This window comes from Panulirus ornatus, chromosome 7, assembly GCF_036320965.1.
Source record: "Panulirus ornatus isolate Po-2019 chromosome 7, ASM3632096v1, whole genome shotgun sequence".
Classification (NCBI taxonomy): Eukaryota; Metazoa; Arthropoda; class Malacostraca; order Decapoda; family Palinuridae; genus Panulirus; species Panulirus ornatus.
Window position 1 is genome coordinate 51,080,523 of NC_092230.1, and position 20,729 is coordinate 51,101,251.

At 39.2% G+C, this 20,729-nt stretch overlaps 1 protein-coding gene across 9 annotated transcripts in view; it reads left to right on the forward strand.

Moving 5' to 3' along the window:
* The first annotated feature begins 225 nt into the window (after positions 1-225).
* Positions 226-20,729, forward strand: part of LOC139749640 (SET domain-containing protein 9-like) — a 186,279-nt gene continuing 165,775 nt past the window's right edge. For 2 of the 9 annotated variants that reach the window (XM_071663808.1, XM_071663809.1), the window contains exon 1: positions 226-1,127. The gene's annotated coding sequence lies outside the window, so the exon portion shown is untranslated. The remainder of the gene's footprint in view (positions 1,128-20,729) is intronic. The other 7 variants (XM_071663810.1, XM_071663812.1, XM_071663803.1 and 4 more) reach the window with 7 other exon arrangements.

The following is a 20,729-nucleotide window of genomic DNA, read 5'->3' on the forward strand; positions in this document are numbered from 1 at the left end:
AATTTTGGCCTGTGTACAATAGCAAAGATACGATAATACGAGTATATGAAATATGGGACGATATTCTTATACAATTTGCAGAATATTTTCTGAGAAAAAATGAAAATATAATGAAAAACACTAAATGATAGTGAATATTGAAAATAGTTGTAGCGGCTACATGTAATCCAGTGTAAGTTGTCGTAGGTATTGGTGGTGCGAGGAAAGACATCATTGTGGTTGATAAGCAGGAGGAAATGAAGGATGTGGTGCACTGAAGACGACACCCAAAATACAGACCTGAGTGCGAGACAGTTTCCTTGGTTCAGCTCTCTATAGAAAGATCCATATAAGGTTCTTTGTGGCAACTGTAATATTAAAGTAACTGCTCACATATCAAACATCGACTTGTAGGAAAACAGTGAAAATCACAAAAAAATGTGTGTGTGCCATCTTCATCAAAAACTAGAATAGAGTCATTTCTAACATAAGTATAACTAACGAAACCAGTAAAGTGATTGTGTTAAAACTGCAGAAGTAAAGTTGACTGTACTTATAATGGAAGACAACATAAGTTTCTGTGTGGCTGATTAGGTCAGGTCACCAAAGGTTGGTTCCCTGACTCAGGAATTGTACATTATTTGAAAATAAAAAGGACAAAGTGCCAAAAAGTGTGTTAATGTTATGACAGAGTCTCACAAATAGGACTTAAACACTTGAAGCACACCAAGTTCAACTTTGTAGAGGATGAATGTACAGACATTATACCCACCTCTCAGAATTCAAGTATCAGGGTAAAAATGTCTCAAGAAAATGCTGTTTTTCCAATTTGGGGATTTAGCGCCGATATTGATTTTCACCTCAGAAGAAGAGAATAATTCTGCAGTAGCTGTATATCTTTGTAAGCCTATGCACTACTGTATACATGTCAAAGTGGTAATTATACACGGTCTTCAGAAAAATAATTGTACGATACTTTTGCTTAAGATCCGATAATTTTGACCAGAGTGGTACGATAATTTGGCTTGAATTTGGCAGCGCTGTACTGCTCTGGCTAACCTTAATACCGGCGACCAGATCAGTGGCCGCCATCTGAAGCTAGGAGGAGAGGCATCACGTCGGCTGGTGACTGTACCCCCAGCAATGAGGTAAGGCTATAGCTTGCTTCTGAGGCTGATGACGTCACCTGGTCAGAGGTTCATGACATCACTGGTCAGGGGCTGGTGACCACCTGGTCAGAGGTTCATGACATCACCTGGTCAGGGGCTGGTGACATCACCTGGTCAGGGGTTGGTGACATCACCTGGTCAGGGGTTGATGACATCACCTGGTCAGGGGTTGATGACATCACCTGGTCAGGGGTTGGTGACCACCTGGTCAGGGGTTGGTGACATCACCTGGTCAGGGGTTGATGACATCACCTGGTCAGGGGCTGGTGACCACCTGGTCAGGGGTTGGTGACATCACCTGGTCAGGGGTTGATGACATCACCTGGTCAGGGGCTGGTGACCACCTGGTCAGGGGTTGGTGACATCACCTGGTCAGAGGTTCATGACATCACCTGGTCAGGGGCTGGTGACCACCTGGTCAGGGGTTGGTGACATCACCTGGTCAGGGGTTGGTGACATCACCTGGTCAGGGGTTGGTGACATCACCTGGTCAGGGGTTGGTGACATCACCTGGTCAGAGGTTCATGACATCACCTGGTCAGGGGTTGATGACATCACCTGGTCAGGGGTTGGTGACATCACCTGGTCAGGGGTTGGTGACATCACCTGGTCAGAGGTTCATGACATCACCTGGTCAGGGGCTGGTGACCACCTGGTCAGGGGCTGGTGACATCACCTGGTCAGGGGCTGGTCCCTCGTGTTGTGGTGGTCAGTAAACTAGTACAATTCGTAATAGGTTGAGGTTATTTTGCCGAGTGGTGGCCACCCTGGGCCGGCCAAACAGTAGAAACATTAATGATTTGATCGACTTTTTATGTTTGAAAATACATTTTGTTAAGCGACAAGAAATCATTTGACCAGCATCAAATTGGTCGATACTATAGCTAAGTATATAGACGTCTGGCCGTCAGTTGTGCCTCCTCCTGTACCTTTACTTGATATAGACAAGTGTTACCAATGTATTACACATTGAACTGTTTGTTATGATATAGACAAGTGTTAACAATGTATTACACATTGAACTGTTTGTTATAATATAGACAAGTGTTGCCAATGTATTGCACATTGAACTGTTTGTTATAATATAGACAAGTGTTACCAATATATTGTACATTGAATGTTTGTTGTGATATAGACAAGTGTTACCAATGTATTGCACATTGAACTGTTTGTTATAATATAGACAAGTGTTGCCAATGTATTGCACATTGAACTGTTTCTTATAATATAGACAAGTGTTACCAATGTATTGCGCATTGAACTGTTTGTTATAATATAGACAAGTGTTGCCAATGTATTGCACATTGAACTGGTTTTTATAATATAGACAAGTGTTACCAATGTATTGCACATTGAACTGTTTGTTATAATATAGACAAGTGTTGCCAATGTATTGCACATTGAACTGGTTTTTATAATATAGACAAGTGTTACCAATGTATTGCACATTGAATTGTTTGTTATAGACAAGTGTTACCAATGTATTGCACATTGAACTGTTTGTTATGATATAAACAAGTGTTAACAATGTATTACACATTGAACTGTTTGTTATGATATAGACAAGTGTTAACAATGTATTACATATTGAACTGTTTGTTATGATATAGACAAGTGTTAACAATGTATTACACATTGAACTGTTTGTTATGATATAGACAAGTGTTACCAATGTATTGCACATTGAACTGTTTGTTATGATATAAACAAGTGTTAACAATGTATTACACATTGAACTGTTTGTTATGATATAAACAAGTGTTAACAATGTATTACATAGTGAACTGTTTGTTGTGATATAAACAAGTGTTAACAATGTATTACACATTGAACTGTTTGTTATGATATAGACAAGTGTTAACAATGTATTACATAGTGAACTGTTTGTTATGATATAGACAAGTGTTACCAATGTATTACACATTGAACTGTTTGTTATGATATAAACAAGTGTTACCAATGTATTACATAATGAACTGTTTGTTATAATATAGACAAGTGTTAGCAATGTATTACATATTGAGCTGTTTGTTAGAATATGGACTAAGTGTTAACAAGGTATTTCATATTGAACTGTTTGTTGAAATATAGACAAGTGTTACCAATGTATTACATAATGAACTGTTTGTTATTATATAGATAAGTATTACCAATGTATTACATTGAACTGTTTGTTATAGACAAGTGTTTCTAATGTATCACAATTTGAACCGTTTGTTTTCATACAGACAAGCATTAAAAATGTACTGCATGATGAATTGTTAGTTGTAATGTAGACAAGTGTTATCAATGTATTACATAGTAACTCTGTTGTAATATAGACAAGTGTTACCAATGTATTGCATATTGAACTGTTTGCCGTAATATAGACAAGTGTTACCAATGTATTACATATTGAACTGTTTGTAGTAATATAGACAAGTGTTACCAATGTACTGCATATTGAGATATTTGTAATGATATAGACAAGTGTTGATAGTGTATTATATATTGAAGTTTGTTGTAATATAGACAAGTGTTACCAATGTATTGCATATTGATATATTTGTTTTAACATAGACAAGTGTTACTAATGTATTACATACTGAACTGTTTGTTGTAATATTGACAGGTGTTACCAATGTGTTATGTATTGAACTGTTTGTTATGATATAACCGTGTTACTAATGTATTACACATTGAACTGTTTGTTATAATATAGACAAGTGTTAACAATGCATTATATATTGAACTGTTTGTCATGCAGATAAGTATTACCAATGTATTACATTGAACTGTTTGTTATGATATAGCTAAGTGTTACCAGTTTATCACATATTGAACTGATTGTTATAATATAGACAAGTGTTACCAATTTATCACATATCGAACTGTTTGTTATGATATAGACGAGTATTAACAATGTATTATATAAGTAACTGTTAGTTATGATATAGACAAGTATCATCAATGTATTACATATTATCTGTTAGTTATGATATAGACAAGTATCATCAATGTATTACATATTAACTGTTAGTTATGATATAGACAAGTTTCATCAATGTATTACATATTAAGTGTTTGTTATGATATAGACAAGTGTTAACAATGCATTACATGATGAACTGTTTGTTATAATATAGACAAGTGTTACCACTGCATTGCATATTGAACTGTTTGTTATAATATAGACAAGTGTTACCAGTGTATTATATATTGAACTGTTTATGATATAGACAAGTATTACCAATTTATTACATATTGAACGGTTTGTTATATAGACAAGTGTTACTAATGTATTACATGCTGAACCGTTTGTTATGATATTGACAAGTGTTAACAATGCATTACATAATGAACTGTTTGTTATAATATAGAAAAGTGTTACCAGTGTATTACATAATGAACTGCTTGTTATAATATAGACAAGTGTTGCCAGTGTATCACATAATGAACTGCTTGTTATAATATAGACAAGTCTAATAGTGTATTACATATTGAACTGTTTTTATGATGTAGACAAGTGTTACCAATGTACTACATATTGGAGTGTTTGTTATAAACAAGTGTTACCAATGTATTACATATTGAACTGTTTGTTATAATATAAACAAGTGTTACCAGTGTATTACATATTGAACTGTTTGTTATGATAAAGACAAGTGTTACCAATGTATTACATATTGAACTGTTTTGTTATAGAGACAAGTGTTACTAATGTATTACATACTGAAACGTTTGTTATAATATTGACAAATGTTAACAATGCATTACATAATGAACTGTTTGTTATAATATAGACAAGGGTAACAGTGTATTACATATTAAACTGTTTGGTATGATGTAAACAAGTTTTACCAATGTATTACATATCGGAGTGTTTATTATAATATAGACAAGTGTTACCAATGTATTACATATTGAATTGTTTGTTATGATAAGGACAAGTGTTACCAATGTATTACATATTGAACTGTTTTGTTATAGAGACAAGTGTTACTAATGTATTACATACTGAAACGTTTGTTATAATATTGACAAATGTTAACAATGCATTACATAATGAACTGTTTGTTATAGACAAGGGTAACAGTGTATTACATATTAAACTGTTTGGTATGATGTAGACAAGTTTTACCAATGTATTACATTATCTTGTGGAGGCTAAGGTGAAGATTTGTATGGGTTTTCAGAAAAGAAGAGTGAATGTTGGGGTGAAGAGGGTGGTGAGAGTAAGTGAGCTTGGGAAGGAGACTTGTGTGAGGAAGTACCAGGAGAGACAGTACAGAATGGAAAAAGGTGAGAACAATGGAAGTAAGGGGAGTGGGGGAGGAATGGGATGTATTTAGGGAATCAGTGATGGATTGCGCAAAAGATGCTTGTGGCATGAGAAGAGTGGGAGGTGGGTTGATTAGAAAGGGTAGTGAGTGGTGGGATGGAGAAGTAAGATTATTAATGAAAGAGAAGAGAGAGGCATTTGGACGATTTTTGCAGGGAAAAAATGCAATTGAGTGGGAGATGTGTAAAAGAAAGAGACAGGAGGTCAAGAGAATGGTGCAAGAGGTGAAAAAGAGGGCAAATGAGAGTTGGGGTGAGAGAGTATCATTAAATTTTAGGGAGAATAAAAAGATGTTCTGGAAGGAGGTAAATAAAGTGCGTAAGACAAGGGAGCAAATGGGAACTTCAGTGAAGGGCGCAAATGGGGAGGTGATAACAAGTAGTGGTGATGTGAGAAGGAGATGGAGTGAGTATTTTGAAGGTTTGTTGAATGTGTTTGATGATAGAGTGGCAGATATAGGGTGTTTTGGTCGAGGTGGTGTGCAAAGTGAGATGGTTAGGGAAAATGATTTGGTAAACAGAGAAGAGGTAGTAAAAGCTTTGCGGAAGATGAAAGCCGGCAAGGCAGCAGGTTTGGATGGTATTGCAGTGGAATTTATTAAAAAAAGGGAGTGACTATTATTGACTGGTTGGTAAGGTTATTTAATGTATGTATGACTCATGGTGAGGTGCCTGAGGATTGGCGGAAGGCGTGCATAGTGCCATTGTACAAAGGCAAAGGGGATAAGAGTGAGTGCTCATATTACAGAGGTATAAGTTTGTTGAGTATTCCTGGTAAATTATATGGGAGGGTATTGATTGAGAGGGTGAAGGCATGTACAGAGCATCAGATTGGGGAAGAGCAGTGTGGTTTCAGAAGTGGTAGAGGATGTGTGGATCAGGTGTTTGCTTTGAAGAATGTATGTGAGAAATACTTAGAAAAGCAAATGGATTTGTATGTAGCATTTATGGATCTGGAGAAGGCATATGATAGAGTTGGTAGAGATGCTCTGTGAAAGGTACTAAGAATATATGGTGTGGGAGGCAAGTTGTTAGAAGCAGTGAAAAGTTTTTATCGAGGATGTAAGGCATGTGTACGTGTAGGAAGAGAGGAAAGTGATTGGTTCTCAGTGAATGTAGGTTTGCAGCAGGGGTGTGTGATGTCTCCATGGTTGTTTAATTTGTTTATGGATGGGGTTGTTAGGGAGGTGAATGCAAGAGTTTTGGAAAGAGGGGCAAGTATGAAGTCTGTTGGGGATGAGAGAGCTTGGGAAGTGAGTCAGTTGTTGTTCGCTGATGATACAGCGTTGGTGGCTGATTCATGTGAGAAACTGCAGAAGCTGGTGACTGAGTTTGGCAAAGTGTGTGAAAAAGAAAGTTAAGAGTAAATGTGAATAAGAGCAAGGTTATTAGGTACAGTAGGGTTGAGGGTCAAGTCAATTGGGAGGTAAGTTTGAATGGAGAAAAACTGGAGGAAGTAAAGTGTTTTAGATATCTGGGAATGGATCTGGCAGCGGATGGAACCATGGAAGCGGAAGTGAATCATAGGGTGGGGGAGGGGGCGAAAATCCTGGGAGCCTTGAAGAATGTGTGGAAGTCGAGAACATTATCTCGGAAAGCAAAAATGGGTATGTTTGAAGCAATAGTATTTCCAACAATGTTGTATGGTTGCGAGGCATGGGCTATGGATAGAGTTGTGCGCAGGAGGATGGATGTGCTGGAAATGAGATGTTTGAGAACAATGTGTGGTGTGAGGTGGTTTGATCGAGTAAGTAACGTAAGGGTAAGAGAGATGTGTGGAAATAAAAAGAGCATGGTTGAGAGAGCAGAAGAGGGTGTTTTGAAATGTTTTGGGCACATGGAGAGAATGAGTGAGGAAAGATTGACCAAGAGGATATATGTGTCAGAGGTGGAGGGAACGAGGAGAAGTGGGAGACCAAATTGGAGGTGGAAAGATGGAGTGAGGGAGATTTTGTGTGATCGGGGCCTGAACATGCAGGAGGGTGAAAGGAGGGCAAGGAATAGAGTGAATTGGATCGATGTGGTATACCGGGGTTGACGTGCTGTCAGTGGATTGAATCAGGGCATGTGAAGCGTCTGGGGTAAACCGTGGAAAGCTGTGTAGGGATGTATATTTGCGTGTGTGGACGTATGTATATACATGTGTATGGGGGTGGGTTGGGCCTTTTCTTTCGTCTGTTTCCTTGCGCTACCTCGCAAATGCGGGAGACAGCGACAAAGCAAAAACAAAAAAATACATATCGGAGTGTTTATTATAATATAGACAAGTGTTACCAATGTATTACATATTGAATTGTTTGTTATAATAAAGACAAGTGGTACCAATGTATTACATATTGAACTGTTTGTTATGATATAAACAAGTGTTAACAATGTATTACATATTGAATTGTTTGTTATAATAAAGACAAGTGTTACCAATGCATTTTCATATTGAAATGTTTGTTATGATGTAGTCAAGTGTTAACAATGTATTACATAATGAACTGTATGTTATAATATAGACATGTGTTAACAATGTATTACATATTGAACTGTATGTTATAATATAGACATGTGTTAACAATGTATTACTATTGAACTGTTTGTTATAATATAGCCATGTTACCAATGTATTACATAATGAACTGCCTGTTATAATATAGACAAGTGTTAACGATGTATTTCATATTGAACTTTTTGTTAAAAATATAGACAAGTGTTACCAATTTATTACATAATGAACTGTTTGTTTTAATATTGACTAGTGTTACCAATGTATTACATATTGAACTGTTTGTTGTAACATACACAAGTGGTACCAATGTATTACATATTGAACTGTTTGTTGTAATATACACAAGTGGTACCAATGTATTACATACTGAAGTGCTTGTTATAATATTGCCAAGTGTTAACATTGTAATACATATTGAACTGTTTGTTATGATATAGACAAGTGTTACCAGTGTAATATATATTGAACTTTTTGTTATGATATAGACAAGTGTTACCAATGTATTACATATTGAACCGTTTGTTATAGACAAGTTTTACCAGTGTAATACATATTGAACTTTTTGTTATGATATAGACAAGTGTTAACATTGTATTACATATTGAACCGTTTGTTGTAGTATAGACAAGTGTTACCAGTGTAATACATATTGAACTTATTGTTATAATATAGACAAGTGTTACCAATGTATTACATATTGAACCTTTTGTTATAATATAGACAGGTGTTAACAGTGTATTACATATTGAACTGTTTGATGTAGACAAGTGTTAACACTGTATTATAAATTTAACTGTTTGTTATGATGTAAACAACTGTTACCAATGTATTACTATTGAACTGTTTGTTATAATATAGACAAGCATTACCAATGTATTACATTTGAGCTGTTTGTTATAATGTAGACAAGTGTTAACAATGCTTTTCATATTGACTTTTGTTACAATATAGACAAGGGTTACCATTGTATTGGATATTGAACTGTTTGTTGTAATATAGACAAGTGTTACCAATGTATTACATATTGAACTGTTTGTTATAATATAGACAAGTGTTTACAATGTATTACATAATGAACTGTTTGTTATAATATGGACAGGTGTTACCAATGTATAACATATTGAAATGTTTTTTATTATATAGACAAATGTTCCCAATGTCTTACATATTGAACTGTTTGTTATAATATAGACAAGTGTTAACCATGCATTACGCATTGAAGTGTTTGTTATGATATAGATAAATGTTAACTATGTATTACATATTGAACTGTTTGTTATGATTTAGACAAGTGTTAAAAATGTATTACATAATGAACTGTTTGTTATGATATAGAAAAGTGTTAACAATGTATTACATATTGAACTGTTTGTTATGATATAGACAAGTGTTAACAGTGTATGGCACATTGAACTGTTTCCCTCAACTTCAAAGCCTTGTCCACTTTATGAGACTAGTAACTTTATGGAATTGGAGGTGATACGTTTCAAATTTCACTGTAAGGAATCCAATGGCACCAGTTTCAATAAATTTCATCATATAGAAAATGTGCAGTCATTTTGTAAATTAATTTTGCACCAAGTAAATCCAACAGGGGTTTGTGAGAACACGGTTAGGAAAACTATTGGGTTCAAACAGTCAAACTGATCACCTTACCTAAACTTTAACTGGGGACTTCGTTTTCCCTTACCTAACCTAACGTGATCTGAAGTACCCTTAGCAACACAGAAGAGTGTGTAAGGAGAGCACTATAGGTTAATGTTTACCTTAACATAAGGTCAAGGTAAGAGCTAGGATATGGTTATGGTTGAGTTTGAATGTTAGATTAATATGAATATTGTCGTGGATGCTCTCTTCGCACATGTCCTATTTAGTGACTGTCCTCAGGGGAGTTGGTTACACTTTGGCCCCTGTTGCATTCATGTAGATATGACATACCTTGATATATCCTGAAAGTAGATTGTATTCAGTTTCCCACGTTAGCAAGGTACCTCCAGGAAAAGATAAAGAAATGGCATTATTCGCTTACTCCCACTTTTTGTTAGTCATTTTAATGCATCAAAACCAGAGTCATCTTTTTACAGTCAGGACCCAAAGACCTTTCTGGGGTTTCCTCTGACTGCTTCTGTTGCCATGTGTCAGCCCTTTAATAACATGTTCATTCCCTGTAAAGCACATCATTCCAATTTGCTCTCTCCTGTGCATGCCATGCACCCTTTTGCATGTTCAGGCTCAAAGCCTTCAAAACATCATTAATGCCATCTTTCCACCTCACTGTGGTGTCCCCCTTTAACTTGTGACTGTGAACAAATGTGGCCTTTTTTTTTTCTTTTTTTCTGGTGCTACCGTGCTAAAGTGGGGGGTGGCAATGCTGTTTCCTATGGGGTGGGATAGCAACGGGAATGGATGAAGGCAAGCAAGTATGAATATATTCATTTGTATATATATGTAATTGCCTGTGTGTGTGTGTGTGTATGTATATGTATATGTTATGTAGTGTATTTGTATGTGCTTATATGGGTGTTTATGTATAAATATGTGTACATGAGTGGATGGGCCACTCTTCATGTGTTTCCTAGTGCTACTTCACTTATGCGGGAAACAGCAATTATGTATAATAAGAAATAGATGAATATATTCATTTATTTTTATTTTGTTTTGTTGCTATCTCCCGCGTTAGCGAGGTAGCGCAAGGAAACAGACGAAAGAATGGTTCAACCCACTCACATACACATGTATATACATACACGTCCACACACGCAAATATACATACCTATACATCTCAACGTATACATGTATATACACACACAGACATATACATATATACACATGTACATAATTCATACTATCTGCCTCTATTCATTCCCATCGCCACCCCGCCACACATGAAATAACAACGCCCTCCCCCCTCATGTGTGCGAGGTAGCGCTAGGAAAAGACAACAAAGGCCACATTCGTTCACACTCAAGTCTCTAGCTGTCATGTAATAATGCACCGAAACCACAGCCTCCATTCCACATCCAGGCCCCACAGAACTTTCCATAGTTTACCCCACATGCTTCACATACCCTGGTTCAATCCATTGACAGCACAAATAGATAAATAGATATACATATATTATTTATTTATATTTATTATACTTGATTGTTGTAAACTTATGGTAAAGGATGTGTGGGATATAGATAGGGTTGTATGGAGGAGAGTGGATGTGTTGGAAATTAAATGTTTTAGGACAGTATGTGGTTTGCTTGAGTAAGTAATGAAAGGGTAAGAGAGATGTGTGGGCAAAAAAAGAGTGTGGTCGAGAGAGCAGAAGAGGGTGTGTTGAAATGGTTTGAACTATGAAGAGAATGAGTGAAGAAAGATTGACATAGAGGATATATGTGTCAGAGGTGGAGGGAAGGAAAAGCGGGAGACCCACTTGGAGGTAGAAAGATGGAGTGAAAAAGATTTTGAGCGATCGGGGCCTGAACATACAGGAGGATGAAAGGCTTGCAAGGAATAGAGTGCATTGGAATGATGTGGTATACTGGGGTCAACGTGCTGTCAATGGATTGAACCAGTACATGTGAATTGTCTGGGGTAAACCATGGAAAGGTTTGTAGGGCCTGGATGTGGAAAGGGAGCTGTGGTTTCAGTTCACTACACATGACAACTAGAGACAGTTTGAATGAATGTGGTCTTTTTGTCTGTTTTCCTGGCACTATCTTGCTGAAGCAGGGGATAGCAATGCAGTTTCCTGTGGGGCTGGGTAGTGCCAGGAATGGATGAAGGCAAACAAATATGAATATGTACATGTGTATATATGTATATGTCTGTGTATGTGTATGTTATTTATTTATTCATTTATTATGCTTAACCACCATCTCCTGCATTATCGAGGTAGTGCAAGGAAACAGATGAGGAATGACCCAACCCACCCACATACACATGTTTATACATAAACACCTACACACGCACATAGGCATGTGCATTTCAATGCATACATACATATACATACACGGACATATACATATATACTCATGTACAAATCCATACTTGATGCCTTCATCCATTCCTGTCACCACCCCACCACATGTAACACCCTATCAACAAACAAGTCATTCAGAATACCATTCTTTCTCCTTTTTACCTCTTCTCAGCCTTCTTGCTTGTTACCACTTCATCTTCTCCCCATTGATGTTCTCATTTCCTCTACAGTTCTCATATCACTAATCACTTCCTTCCAAAACATTTTCTTATTCTCCCTTAAGTATATAATACTGTCGCACCCCATTTCTCATTTGCTTTCTTTTTCACCCCAGCACATTCTCTTGACCTTATGCTGCACATCTTCCAGTCACTGTCACTCCTTCCCTGCAGGTAGTGTTCATTCACCTCTTCTTATTCACAAGCATCATGGTATCCTCATTCAATGTCTTATTACCCTTTCTCAAATGCCCACATCCCATCATCTGTATAACACACTGCACCTACACATGTGAGCACTACTTCTGCAAATAAAATTTCCACTTCTTGCCTACTCCCATAGTTTAGTTTACTCATACAGTATGCCATTCTTCACCCAGGCTCTTGTGATATCTCTGAATGCAAGGCTGTTTTCCAATCTCTCGCCTTTACTTCTCTCTTCCCACCCATGTCATTTTCTCTTTTTTAAAGCTACTTCAAACTTTTATGTTTGCCTCCAACAAGAAGTGATCAGGTATCTCAGCAGCTGCCTCTTAGAGCACTTTCACATTTGACAGTCTCTCATTTTCACCTGTCAGTTAGTACAGAATCCTGTTGATGCCCATTGACCCCAACCCCACACCCACATGTACTTTTGTATGCAGTACAGGTTGTACCTTTCTGATCCAGAGCTCTGTGGTCTGGCAACTCTTGTGGTCTGGCATGTTTTGAATCTGCCACCATTAGTTATTAGGTTGTGGATCTGCCACCAGTGCAGTGCTGTTGACAGTGCTAAGGTGCCAAAATCTGTTTACACTGCAGCCCACACCCACCCCACACCCACATGTACTTTTGTATGCAGTACAGGTTGTACTCTCTGATCCAGAGCTCTGTGGTCTGGCAACTCATGTGGTCCGGTATGTTTTGAATCTGCCTCCATTCGTTATTAGTTTGTGGATCTGCCACGAGTGCAGTGCTGTTAATAGTGCTAAGGTGCCAAAATCTCTTTACACTGCATCCGAGCTAACTAACAGTCTTGTTGATTTCTCATATTCAGCTGTGTTTTAGCCCTTCAGGACATCATCAAAGAAACCAAGAGGTGCAGAAGATGGTGCTAGTGGTAATAAGCATAAGCATAAATCATTATCTGTGCTTAAAATGGTGGAGTATTGAAAAAATTTGATAAAGGAACTTCTGTAAAGACTTTGTGTGAGTAATATGAGATCGGATCATTACCTGTGCTTGACTCAGGGGTCAGTTTCTGTTTTCCAGCATTTTCTGTGGTCTGGCAGTGGCCAGGTCCTAAGGTTGCCGGATTAAAGAGGTTATTGTTATTATAGTATACTTTGTCGCTGTCTCCTGTGTTAGCGAGGTAGTACAAGGAAACAGATGAAAGAATGGCCCAACCCACCCACATACCTGTAATTTTTAAACCAGTTATTTAGTCTCCCGTATTATGAAGAGAATGAAATATTTATGATAATGTAATACATGTAGTAATACCTGTGTAATTTGAATACTCACCTTTATCCCCTTTGCCTTTATACAGTGGCACTGTGCATGCATTCCACCAATCCTCAGGCACTTCACCATGAACCATACATACATTGAATATTCTCGCCAACCAGTCAACACCACAGTCACCCCATTTTTCAGTGCTGCAATACCATCCATACCTGACGCCTTGCCGGCTTTCATCTTCCGCAAAGCTTTCACTACCTCTTCTCTGTTTACCAAACCATTCTCCCTGACCCTTTCACTTCGCACACCACCTCGACCAAAATACCCAATATCTGCCACTGTATCATCAAACATTCAACAAACCTTCAAAATACTCACTCCATTTCCTTCTCACATCACGATTACTTGTTATTACCTCCCCATTAGCCCCCTTCACCGATGTCCCCATTTGTTCTCTTCTCTTACGCACTTTATTTACATCCTTCCAAAACATCTTTTTATTCTCCCTAAAATTTAACGATACTCTCTCAGCCCAACTCTCATTTGCCCACTTTTTCACCCCTTGCACCTTTTGCTTGGTATTGGGAGGGTGAAGGCTTATACAGAACATCAGACTGGGGAAGAGCAGTGTGGTTTCAGAAGTGATAGTGGATGTGTGGATCAGGTGTTTGCTTTGAAGAATGTATGTGAGAAATACTTAGAAAAACAGATGGATTTGTATGTGGCATTTATGGAGCTGGAGAAGGCATATGATAGAGTTGATAAGAAGTGCTCCGTGGAAGGTATTAAGAGTAAATGGTGTGGGAGATAAGTTGCTTAAAGCAGTGAAAAGTTTTTATCAAGGATGTAAGGCATGTGTATGAATAGGAAGAGAGGAAAATGATTCGTTCCCAGTGAATGTTGGTTTGCGGCAGGGGTGCATGATGTCTCCATGGTTGTTTAATTTGTTTATGGTTGGAGTTATCAGGGAGGTGAATGCAAGAGTTTTGGAGAAAGGGGCAAGTATGCAGTTTGTTGTGGATGAGAGGGCTTGGGATGTAAGTTGTTGTTCACTGATGATACAGCGCTAGTGGCTGATTTAGATGAGAAACTGCAGAAGCTGGTGACTGAGTTTGGTAAAGTGTGTGAAAGAAGAAAGCTGAGAGTAAATGTGAATAAGAGCAACGTTATTAGGTTCAGTAGGGTTGGGGGACAAGTCAATTGGGAGGTAATTTTGAATGGAGAAAAACTGGAGGAAGTGAAGTGTTTTAGATACCTAGGAGTGGCTTTAGCAGCGGATGGAACCATGGAAGCAGAAGTGAGTCAGGGTGTGGGAGGGGGCAAAGGTTGTGGGAGTGTTGAAGAATGTATTGAAGGCGAGAACATTATCTTGGAGAGTAGGAATGGGTATGTTTGAAGGAATAGTGGTTCCAATAATGTTATATGGCTGTGAAGCATGGTTGTGCAGAAGGGGGTGGATGTGTTGGAAATGAGATGTTTGAGGACAGTATGTGGTGTGAGGTGGTTTTATCGAGTAAGTAATGAAAGGGTAAGAGAGATGTGTGGTAATAAAAAGAGTGTGGTTGAGAGAGCAGAAGAGGGTGTATTGAAATGTTTTGGTCACATGGAGAGAATGAGTGAGGAAAGATTGACAAAGAAGATATGTCTCAGAGGTGGAGGGAATGAAAAGTGGGATGGAGATGGAAAGATGGAGTGAAAAATATTTTGAGCGATTGGGGTCTGAACATGCAGGAGGGTGAAAGGCAAGTATGGGATAGAGTAAGTTAGAACGATGTGATATACCATGGTCGACGTGCTGTCAATGGATTGAACCAGGGCATGTGAAGCATCTGGGGTAAAACATGGAAAGTTTTGTGGTGCCTGGATGTGGAAAGGGAGCTGTGGTTTTGGTCCATTACACATGACAGCTAGAGACTGAGTGTGAATGAATGTGGCCTTAATGGTCTTTTTCTAGCGCTACCTTGCGTGCAAGCGGGGGAGGGGGTGCCATTTCATGTGTGGTGGGGTGGCGATGGGAATGGATGAAGGTAGCAAGTATGAATATGTACGTGTATATATGTGTACGTGTAAAGAAAGAGACAGGAGGTCAAGAGAAAGGTGCAAGAGGTGAAAATGAGGGCAAATGAGAGTTGGGGTGAGAGAGTATCATTGAATTTTAGGGAGAATAAAAAGATGTTCTGGAAAGAGGTAAATAAAGTGCGTAAGACAAGGGAGCAAATGGGAACTTCAGTGAAGGGGGCTAATGGGGAGGTGATAACAAATAGTGGTGCTGTGAGAAGAAGATAGAGTTAGTATTTTGAAGGTTTGTTGAATGTGTTTGATGATAGAGTGGCAGATGGTTGAGGTGGTGTGCAAAGTGAGAGGGTTAGGGAAAATGATTTGGTAAACAGAGAAGAGGTAGTAAAAGCTTTGCGGAAGATGAAAGCCGGCAAGGCAGCAGGTTTGGATGGTATTGCAGTGGAGTTTATTAATAAAGGGGGTGACTGTATTGTTGACTGGATGGTAAGGTTATTTAATGTATGTATGATTCATGGTGAGGTGCCTGAGGATTGGCAGAATGCGTGCATAGTGCCATTGTACAAAGGCAAAGGGGATAAGAGTGAGTGCTCAAATTACAGAGGTATAAGTTTGTTGAGTATTCCTGGTAAATTATATGGGAGGGTATTGATTGAGAGGGTGAAGGCATGTACAGAGCATCAGATTGGGGAAGAGCAGTGTGGTTTCAGAAGTGGTAGAGGATGTGTGGATCAGGTGTTTGCTTTGAAGAATGTATGTGAGAAATACTTAGAAAAGCAAATGGATTTGTATGTAGCATTTATGGATCTGGAGAAGGCATATGATAGAGTTGATAGAGATGCTCTGTGGAAGGTACTAAGAATATATGGTGTGGGAGGCAAGTTGTTAGAAGCAGTGAAAAGTTTTTATCGAGGATGTAAGGCATGTGTACGTGTAGGAAGAGAGGAAAGTGATTGGTTCTCAGTGAATGTAGGTTTCTGGCAGGGGTGTGTGATGTCTCCATGGTTGTTTAATTTGTTTATGGATGGGGTTGTTAGGGAGGTGATTGCAAGAGTTTTGGAAAGAGGGGCAAGTATGAAGTCTGTTGGGGATGAGAGAGCTTGGGAAGTGAGTCAGTTGTTGTTCGCTGATGATACAGGGTTGGTGGCTGATTCATGTGAGAAACTGCAGAAGCTGCTGACTGAGTTTGGCAAAGTGTGTGAAAAAGAAAGTTAAGAGTAAATGTGAATAAGAGCAAGGTTATTAGGTACAGTGGGGTTGAGGGTCAAGTCAATTGGGAGGTAAGTTTGAATGGAGAAAAACTGGAGGAAGTAAAGTGTTTTAGATATCTGGGAGTGGATCTGGCAGCGGATGGAACCATGGAAGCGGAAGTGAATCATAGGGTGGGGGAGGGGGCGAAAATCCTGGGAGCCTTGAAGAATGTGTGGAAGTCGAGAACATTATCTCGGAAAGCAAAAATGGGTATATTTGAAGGAATAGTGGTTCCAACAATGTTGTATGGTTGCGAGGCGTGGCCTATGGATAGAGTTGTGCGCAGGAGGGTGGATGTGCTGGAAATGAGATGTTTGAGGACAATGTGTGGTGTGAGGTGGTTTGATCGAGTATGTAATGTAAGGGTGAGAGAGATGTGTGGAAATAAAAAGAGCATGGTTGAGAGAGCAGAAGAGGGTGTTTTGAAATGGTTTGGGCACTTGGAGAGAATGAGTGAGGAAAGATTGACCAAGAGGATATATGTGTCGGAGGTGGAGGGAACGAGGAGAAGTGGGAGACCAAATTGGAAGTGGAAAGATGGAATGAAAAAGATTTTGTGTGATCAGGGCCTGAACATGCAGGAGGGTGAAAGGAGGGCAAGGAATAGAGTGAATTGTATCGATGTGGTATACCGGGGTTGACGTGCTGTCAGTGGATTGAATCAGGGCATGTGAAGCGTCTGGGGTAAACCATGGAAAGTTGTGTGGGGCCTGGATGTGGAAAGGGAGCTGTGGTTTCGGGCATTATTGCATGACAGCTAGAGACTGAGTGTGAACGAATGTGGCCTTTATTGTCTTTTCCTAGCGCTACCTCGCTCACATGAGGGGGGAGGGGGATGGTATTCCATGTGTGGCGAGGTGGCGGTGGGAATGAATAAAGGCAGACAGTGTGAATTGTGTGCATGGGTGTATATGTATGTGTCTGTGTGTGTATATATATATGTTCATTGAGATGTATAGGTATGTATATTTGCGTGTGTGGACGTGTATGTATATACATTGTGTATGGGGGTGGGTTGGGCCATTTCTTTCGTCTGTTTCCTTGCACTACCTCGCAAACGCGGGAGACAGCGACAAAGCCAAAAAATATATATATATATATATATATATATATATATATATATATATATATATATATATATATATATATATATATCCCTGGGGATAGGGGATTAAGAATACTTCCCACGTATTCCCTGCGTTTCGTAGAAGGCGACTAAAAGGGGAGGGAGCGGGGGGCTGGAAATCCTCCCCTCTCGTTTTTTTTTTTTTTTTTTTTTTTTTTTTCAATTTTCCAAAAGAGGGAACAGAGAATTGGACCAGGTGAGGGTATTCCCTCAAAGGCCCAGTCCTCTGTTCTTAACGCTACCTCGCTAATGCGGGAAATGGCGAATAGTTTGAAAGAAAAAGGTGCAAGAGGTGAAAAAAAGGGCAAATGAGAGTTGGGGTGAGAGAGTATCATTAAATTTTAGGGAGAATAAAAAGATGTTCTGGAAGGAGGTAAATAAAGTGCGTAAGACAAGGGAGCAAATGGGAACTTCAGTGAAGGGCGCAAATGGGGAGGTGATAACAAGTAGTGGTGATGTGAGAAGGAGATGGAGTGAGTATTTTGAAGGTTTGTTGAATGTGTTTGATGATAGAGTGGCAGATATAGGGTGTTTTGGTCGAGGTGGTGTGCAAAGTGAGAGGGTTAGGGAAAATGATTTGGTAAACAGAGAAGAGGTAGTGAAAGCTTTGCGGAAGATGAAAGCCGGCAAGGCAGCAGGTTTGGATGGTATTGCAGTGGAATTTAATAAAAAGGGGGGTGACTGTATTGTTGACTGGTTGGTAAGGTTATTTAATGTATGTATGACTCATGGTGAGGTGCCTGAGGATTGGCGGAATGCGTGCATAGTGCCATTGTACAAAGGCAAAGGGGATAAGAGTGAGTGCTCAAATTACAGAGGTATAAGTTTGTTGAGTATTCCTGGTAAATTATATGGGAGGGTATTGATTGAGAGGGTGAAGGCATGTACAGAGCATCAGATTGGGGAAGAGCAGTGTGGTTTCAGAAGTGGTAGAGGATGTGTGGATCAGGTGTTTGCTTTGAAGAATGTATGTGAGAAATACTTAGAAAAGCAAATGGATTTGTATGTAGCATTTATGGATCTGGAGAAGGCATATGATAGAGTTGATAGAGATGCTCTGTGGAAGGTATTAAGAATATATGGTGTGGGAGGAAAGTTGTTAGAAGCAGTGAAAAGTTTTTATCAAGGATGTAAGGCATGTGTACGTGTAGGAAGAGAGGAAAGTGATTGGTTCTCAGTGAATGTAGGTTTGCGGCAGGGGTGTGTGATGTCTCCATGGTTGTTTAATTTGTTTATGGATGGGGTTGTTAGGGAGGTAAATGCAAGAGTTTTGGAAAGAGGGGCAAGTATGAAGTCTGTTGGGGATGAGAGAGCTTGGGAAGTGAGTCAGTTGTTGTTCGCTGATGATACAGGGTTGGTGGCTGATTCATGTGAGAAACTGCAGAAGCTGCTGACTGAGTTTGGAAAAGTGTGTGGAAGAAGAAAGTTAAGAGTAAATGTGAATAAGAGCAAGGTTATTAGGTACAGTAGGGTTGAGGGTCAAGTCAATTGGGAGGTGAGTTTGAATGGAGAAAAACTGGAGGAAGTGAAGTGTTTTAGATATCTGGGAGTGGATCTGGCAGCGGGTGGAACCATGGAAGCGGAAGTGGATCATAGGGTGGGGGAGGGGGCGAAAATCCTGGGGGCCTTGAAGAATGTGTGGAAGTCGAGAACATTATCTCGGAAAGCAAAAATGGGTATGTTTGAAGGCATAGTGGTTCCAACAATGTTGTATGGTTGCGAGGCATGGGCTATGGATAGAGTTGTGCGCAGGAGGATGGATGTGCTGGAAATGAGATGTTTGAGGACAATGTTTGGTGTGAGGTGGTTTGATCGAGTGAGTAGCGTAAGGGTAAGAGAGATGTGTGGAAATATAAAGAGCGTGGTTGAGAGAGCAGAAGAGGGTGTTTTGAAGTGGTTTGGGCACATGGAGAGGATGAGTGAGGAAAGATTGACCAAGAGGATATATGTGTCGGAGGTGGAGGGAACAAGGAGAAGAGGGAGACCAAATTGGAGGTGGAAAGATGGAGTGAAAAAGATTTTGTGTGATCAGGGCCTGAACATGCAGGAGGGTGAAAGGAGGGCAAGGAATAGAGTGAATTGGAGCGATGTGGTATACAGGGGTTGACGTGCTGTCAGTGGATTGAATCAAGGCATGTGAAGCGTCCGGGGTAAACCATGGAAAGCTGTGTAGGTATGTATATTTGTGTGTGTGGACGTGTGTATGTACATGTGTATGGGGGGGGTTGGGCCATTTCTTTCGTCTGTTTCCTTGCGCTACCTCGCAATACGCGGGAGACAGCGACAAAGTATAAAAAAAAAAAAAAAAAAAAAAAAAAAAAAATATATATATATATATATATATATGTATATATATCCTCTCTGGGGATAGGGGAGAAAGAATACTTCCCACGTATTCCCTGCGTGTCGTAGAAGGCAACTAAAAGGGAAGGGAGTGGGGGGCTGGAAATTCTCCCCTCTCATTTTTTTTTTTTTTCCAAAAGAAGGAACAGAGAAGGGGGCCAGGTGAGGATATTCCCTCAAAGGCCCAGTCCTCTGTTCGTAACGCTACCTCGCTAATGTGGGAAATGGCGAATAGTATGAAAGAAAAAAGAAGAGATATATGTATACGTCTGTGTATGTATATGTTGAAATGTATAGGTATGTATATGTGCATGCGAGGGTGTTTATGTATATACATGTGTATGTGGGTGGGTTGGGCCATTCTTACGTCTGTTTCCTTGCGTTACCTAACTAATGCAGG